A 6000-nucleotide genomic window follows, 5' to 3' on the forward strand; every position below is an offset into this window, starting at 1 on the left:
CAGCCATTAAAAGGGCACCCTCTACTGAAAAAAAGTTACTAACCTCTAATTTTTTGCTACTGTTTGTTGCTGAAAATAAACACCCAATATTAGTTTGGTTACACTGTGCTAGGCAGCTTTACTGCTTCTGCTGTATAATTTGCCCATTTGGTTTTTGTGAGCCTTCCACATACCAAAGGGGGAGAAGAAAATATAACTGCAAAACCACAAAAATTGGCAGACATTTTTGTTTTCTACATTTGGGTCATTACCCCCAATGAAAACGTCAAAAGGTGCTCAAGAAAAAAATAATATGGAGGCTCTGATACACAAAAAGGAAACCTCTCCACAGGTTTTATTCTCCATGATGTATGTATGTTTTATTGGATTACTTGACAAAAATCAGTCTTTCTTGATATATTAAAGTTGGACACATTACCTAGTTCAATTACAACAAGAAATTATTCCAGATTCTTATTATTAATTAAAGCTCATCTTACATTGTCGGAAAGATGTTTCTAAAAGTAAAAAGGTCATTAGACTCAACTACTGTACAGCATGAGAAAGTGTACACAACACATTTAACATACCCAAATTTTATTAAATTTGGAACTGTATTACACTCATTTGTTTTGGACATTCACTAAAACTTTTCAGTTTTATATTTCAAAAAAATCTAATCATAGCAAACACGGAGTTGGTGTTTGATTGTTGGCTGTTATGGAACTGTTGCTCTAAAAGTAAAAACTTTTTTTAAAACATGCTACCCAACTTAGAGATATAAAGGTTACAAGTACCATTTTATTCTGAACTTCTCAGTAAAAATGGCTTTAGGAGGTTCATGTTTATTATTTATTGTGTTTCCACATCAAAGGGGTCATAAAGTGACATTGACAAGCCCTAACACTACACTACAGGACTCAAAAACTTGACTGGTTTGTGTCTGGATGGTGTCCCACCACCAGAAATACAGTTTCTGCAGGCCAGACAATAATGGGGCTACTCAACCTACTTCAAGTTAAGTACTAGTGTAAATCTTTGCATAATTGGGGCAACTGTCTTGAAATCATGGCCCTCAGTTACATCCTAAGCAAGTCCACTTAAAGCTACAGGGTTAGCAGAGGCAATATTGAAAGTAACGTTTGGCTTGCAGAATCTTTATTAAGTATGATAAGGCAAAAGCAAGAAAGGAATCTTGCCAGATTCCAAGACAAGTTTCTGCTTATGAAAAACTGTTACTTGTAAACCGAGAAAATATGATATAAAATCACAGACAAACAAAACACTACTTGCTATTTTTACAGAATTGCTTTTCAGATTAGAACTGTGTTTTAAGCTTGAAAAAAACAACTGAGGCAATAAAATTACTTTCTATGCACACTTAAACTTAATATTGATAGATTTTTAGGCCAAAAGAGACCATTATGACTACCTATATATGGCCTCCTGCATAACACAGGCTACAGAACTTCACCCTTTAAGTCCTGCATCATGTCCAGTAAATTACCAGCCTGAATTCGAAACATATCTGAACCTGTCATGATTAATAATTTCTCCAATACCTTCTACCACTATAACATGCTACTTTTCTTGGATACTGAAAATTCTTTGCCAAGACCACCTGTGATAAAATATCCCAATATGAAGTTGTTTTGTTACAGTTCAGCTAAACTAAGAAACCCGCTTTTTAGGAGACTTTCTAGATCAGTGTTTCCCAAACTTGGGAAACTGCTTGTTCAGGGAAAGCCCCTGGCGGGCCAGGCCGGTTTGTTTACCTGTCGCGTGCGCAGGTTCGCCGATTGTGGTTCCCACTGGCCACGGTTCACCGCTGCAGGCCAATGGGGGATGCAGGAAGCGGCGTCGGCTGTGGGACGTACCGGCCACCGCTTCCTGCGGCCCCCCATTGGCCTGGAGCGGCGAACCGCGGCCAATGGGAGCCGCGATCGGCTGAACCTGCAGACACGGCAGGTAAACAAACCGGCCCTGCCTGCCAGGGGCTTTCCCTGAACAAGCAGCATCCAAAGTTTGGGAAAAACTGTTCTAGATCAATAAGCATGGACAAGTTTATCAACACCTAAGACGAAGTGTCAGTTTGATAAAATCACTTTTAGCTATACAATTTAGGCTATCCAGACTTTTCAATGTCACCTACTTCAAGAGCTCCTTCAGCATCTTTTTCATCTTATTTGCAAACCAATAGTCTCAGGTCTTGTCTTCACTGCAGAGTTAACTTGAGTTGTAACTTGAGTGTTTCCCCTAACTCAAGTCCCAGCCACGCAAAAAAACATTAACTCAAGCTGACTGGCCTGATAGGGGCATAGGCTCCAGTTAACAACTCTCAGCTGTTAATACAATAAGACTACATCTACACTACAGCTGGAACTGACGCTCTCAGATCGATCCACCGGCAGTCGATTTAGCAGGTCTAGTGAAGAACCGTTTAACAGCAGATCGCTCTCCAGTCGACCCTTGAACTCTACCCCGAATGAGAAGAGTAAGGTAAGTCAAAGAGTGTTTCTTCCACCAACCCCCCCTCCCCCCAAGGTGTAGACCCCACGGTAACTTGACCTAAGGTACCTCAACTCCAGCTACTTTATTCACGTAACTGGAATTGTACAGAATAGGTCGACTTACCACGGTAGCATAGACATGCAACCTAACACTTGAGTTAGGCTGCGTGACATTTCACTGTGGCCATTCTCACTCTGCAGTCACGACACAGCTTCAGTCAAGTAATAGTTATTTTTTCTTATAAGCCACACCACTATTATACAAGGCAGAAAGGATCCCTTGGTAATACACAGCAGACAGAATAGTAGTATGCCATGCCTGCAACCTCATTATCATGAGTTCAATTCACAACTTAACCTGCAGAGTATAAAAATAACATGAACTGGAGAGAGGGAGAATTTTTATTTTACAATTAAGAGCCATAGTTCCACTTTATAATATAGATACTTAAAAAATGAAATATAAACACCATTTTTCTACCACATTTATAACTTGTTTTATAAAATGAGCAGAAGCTTAGCATCATAAACCTCAGGAATTTTACTAAAAAAAAAAGCTTTTTATGTTATTCTACTGTAAGTATCAAAATGAAACTCCTTTTAAAAAAGGCATGTTTTGCCTTGTAAGAGTGTTTAATTTAAAAAATACTCAAAACTTAAACTGCTCATATATACCAGTTCTAGGCTACCAGTCTACCAACTGACAATTCATACTTTTTTTTTTTTGGGTAGTACTGTATGCCAGAGCTAAAAACATAAAGATTCTCTACTGATAGTTGATAAATAAGCAGTGAGATCTGGCCTATTAATATTTATGTAAAATGAAAAATGAAAAAAAGTCATTGTAGAAAATCATGCTGACAAGGCTTCAGCAACCAACATTCACTGCATAGCCTACTGTAATCATTAGAAAAGCAACTACCATTTTTAAATGATTCATCAGTTTAAAACAGGATATAAATAGCAAACGATGTTAACTGACAATATAATTGAACACAATCTTCCTAAACGTTTTTACGTAGACTTACAGAAACATTAGTACAGTGTCTTGCTTTACTTTACTAAGGACAACTTTTCAACTTGACCCATCAAGGCCATGTCACTTTTCCAGAGATAAGGAAACCATACAGAATGTTTCTGAAACTTTAAAATTCTAAAACTTTAAGATTATTGGGGCATATTTAACGAGAGCAAAAAAGGGGAAAAAAATCTGAGACGGGGGGGGGGGGGGAAGTTGATGTAGGATTATAATTCATGTCTAAAGGGGTATAAACATACTGTCAAACAGCAATTTCAAAACAGCTGCAAAGCATCTCTACTAGGCGTAATTAGGGTCTGTCTGCCTCTCTGATGTGTGTGACTGATTACAGAACACAACACACAGGAGCTCAAGTCTAGCCCGGAGAGAGGAGTCCGGCCAGAGCACAACCAGGCCATTGTTACCTCTTCTATGCCCAGAGCCAAAACCACAACAGCAGCAGGCTGCGGACTCAGCATGCCGAAGAGTGGAAAGAGGCGGTGGCAACTCTCCCACCTACAAAGACTTACACCAGAAACAGCCAGACAATAGCTGTGGCCCCACGCAAGACGCCACCTCCCAGTCCCAGACCCGCGCGGCATCACCAGGCAACCCCCACGCCGCCTCCAAACACACACAGCCAAAGTTTTGCTGTCCAGAGAGTGGGGGGGGGGGGTGGAGGAGGCACCACACACCCATCGCCCCCCCCTCCCCAGCCCGTCAGAGGAGCGGTGGGTGCCCCGGCTGGGAGCCGACAAGGAACCGTCACCGCAGCCCAGCCCCCGATTCCCCCAGAAGCCCCAGCCCCGGGGCACCGATGTCCTCGCCCCCCTTCGCTCCCGGCACACCCCCGCCCCTTACCGTGCGCTGGGGGGGCGGCGGCGGCAGCAGCATGCCCGGCTCCCCCTCGCTCTCCGCGGGGGAGGGGCGGGGGCTGCCGGGACGCCCCCCTCCTCCTGGGTCCGGCGGGGGCGAGTCCCCCCTGTCCGCTCGCGGAGGCGGGGGGTGGGAAACTGGTCTCCGGGCAGCGCGAGCTCAGAACAGGGGGCGGGGTGTGGGGGGGGGGGGGGGCTGAGGAGCCCTGGGCGCGGCCGTAAAGCGCTTCCGGAATCCGGGCCGCGGGCCTGGCGACAAGGGGAGGGGCCCGGCCCGCTCTACCCAGGCGCCAACATGGCGCCGCCCAGGCCGGCTGGCCGCCGGCCCAGATATCGCGAGACCTGACGAGAAAAGGGCTGGCGCCGGCGGATAATTAAACATGTGAGGGGTGGGTCAGGGGCTGGCCGGGCTCGCGCGCGATTGCGGCGCGGCGAGATTGGAGCGTCGGGCTAAGAACGGTGGAGACGCGCCCTGCCCGCGCGGCGTGACAGCAGCTGCAGGGGGCGGGGCCCGCCGGGGGATGCTGCAGCCCGCTCAGAACAAATCACGCGAGAGCGAAGCCGCTGCCAGGCCTGGCTCAGCAGAGCGTGGGGCTCCCGCGCTGAGCCGGCCCTGCAGAGCCCGGGGGCGGTGCCGGGTTTTTCCCATGTCGCGCTGGCGGGGAAGGGTCGCCAGCTCTCTTCCCTTGGGTGCGAGCCGCAGCCCGCGCTGAGCAGCCCACGTTTGCGGAGCTGCGGTGATAAGGGTTGGGATGGGATGGTGACCCATGGAACGGGAGGGGTCTGGTTTGCGTAGCGGCCAGGCCGAGACTCCAGACCTAGGCTGGTGTAACTACCTCCCTCAGGGGTGCGAAAAACCCGCCCCTCTGGGGGGCAGCGTTATGCCGGCCGGCCGGCGCGTGTGGAGAGCGCTACGTCAATGGCAGAGCTGCTGCTGCTGCTGATCCCGCCACCACCTCTGGTGGGTTAACTCCGCTGGCGGAGGAGGTCTCCCGTGCCCGTGGCAGCGTCTTCACGAAAGCGCTTCAGCGGGGCAGCTGTGCCGCGGTAGCAATGTGGAGGGCGACAAGCCCACTGTTTATAAGGTGAACTCGCCTACGTTGACGAGGGCCATCACTTGCTGCTGCGCGCAGCACCTTCTGGCCCTGGTGTGTGGATCTGGAAAGGAGCTCTTTGCAGGCCAACTTGCCCTTGATGCAAATTTTGAGCTTGCTTTTAATTAAGTCTATCCTGCATCTATTCCATTTGTTGGACCATTTATACCTCATTAGAGGAAGAAATAGCTCAGTGGTTTGAGCATCGGCTCTCTACAACTGTGTTTTAGCCTGGTGTGCTAAGTGCAGATGGCACAATTTAGAACACGTTTTTCAGATTTTTTCCCCCACACTTTTAAGTTTTCACTTGCAGATTTGGAAATGTCATTTTCTGATCTTTCAGTCGCATCTTGATTGTTGCAGAATTCCTTGTAGAGCTGATCCATGTTAATCATTTCCTTCGTTCTGAGTGCTTCTGTTACAACTCAAGGTTTGACAAACAAAGCTTCTTATAGAGGCCAATACCTTCATCATTATGATGTTAGAAGAGACCCTGAACCAATTATCAATGTATAAATGCAAAG

General features: G+C 47.0%; 1 protein-coding gene across 4 annotated transcripts in view; it reads right to left on the minus strand.

The window, feature by feature from the left end:
* Nucleotides 1-4694, minus strand: part of TAB3 (TGF-beta activated kinase 1 (MAP3K7) binding protein 3) — a 74879-nt gene extending 70185 nt beyond the window's left edge. For 3 of the 4 annotated variants that reach the window (XM_048863567.2, XM_048863576.2, XM_048863558.2), the window contains exon 1: nucleotides 4369-4692. The gene's annotated coding sequence lies outside the window, so the exon portion shown is untranslated. Of the gene's footprint in view, nucleotides 1-4368 lie in introns of all 4 variants that reach the window. The other variant, XM_075132073.1, reaches the window with a different exon arrangement.
* Between the last annotated feature and the right edge of the window lie 1306 nt (nucleotides 4695-6000).

Source organism: Caretta caretta, chromosome 1 (genome assembly GCF_965140235.1).
Source record: "Caretta caretta isolate rCarCar2 chromosome 1, rCarCar1.hap1, whole genome shotgun sequence".
NCBI lineage: Eukaryota > Metazoa > Chordata > Testudines > Cheloniidae > Caretta > Caretta caretta.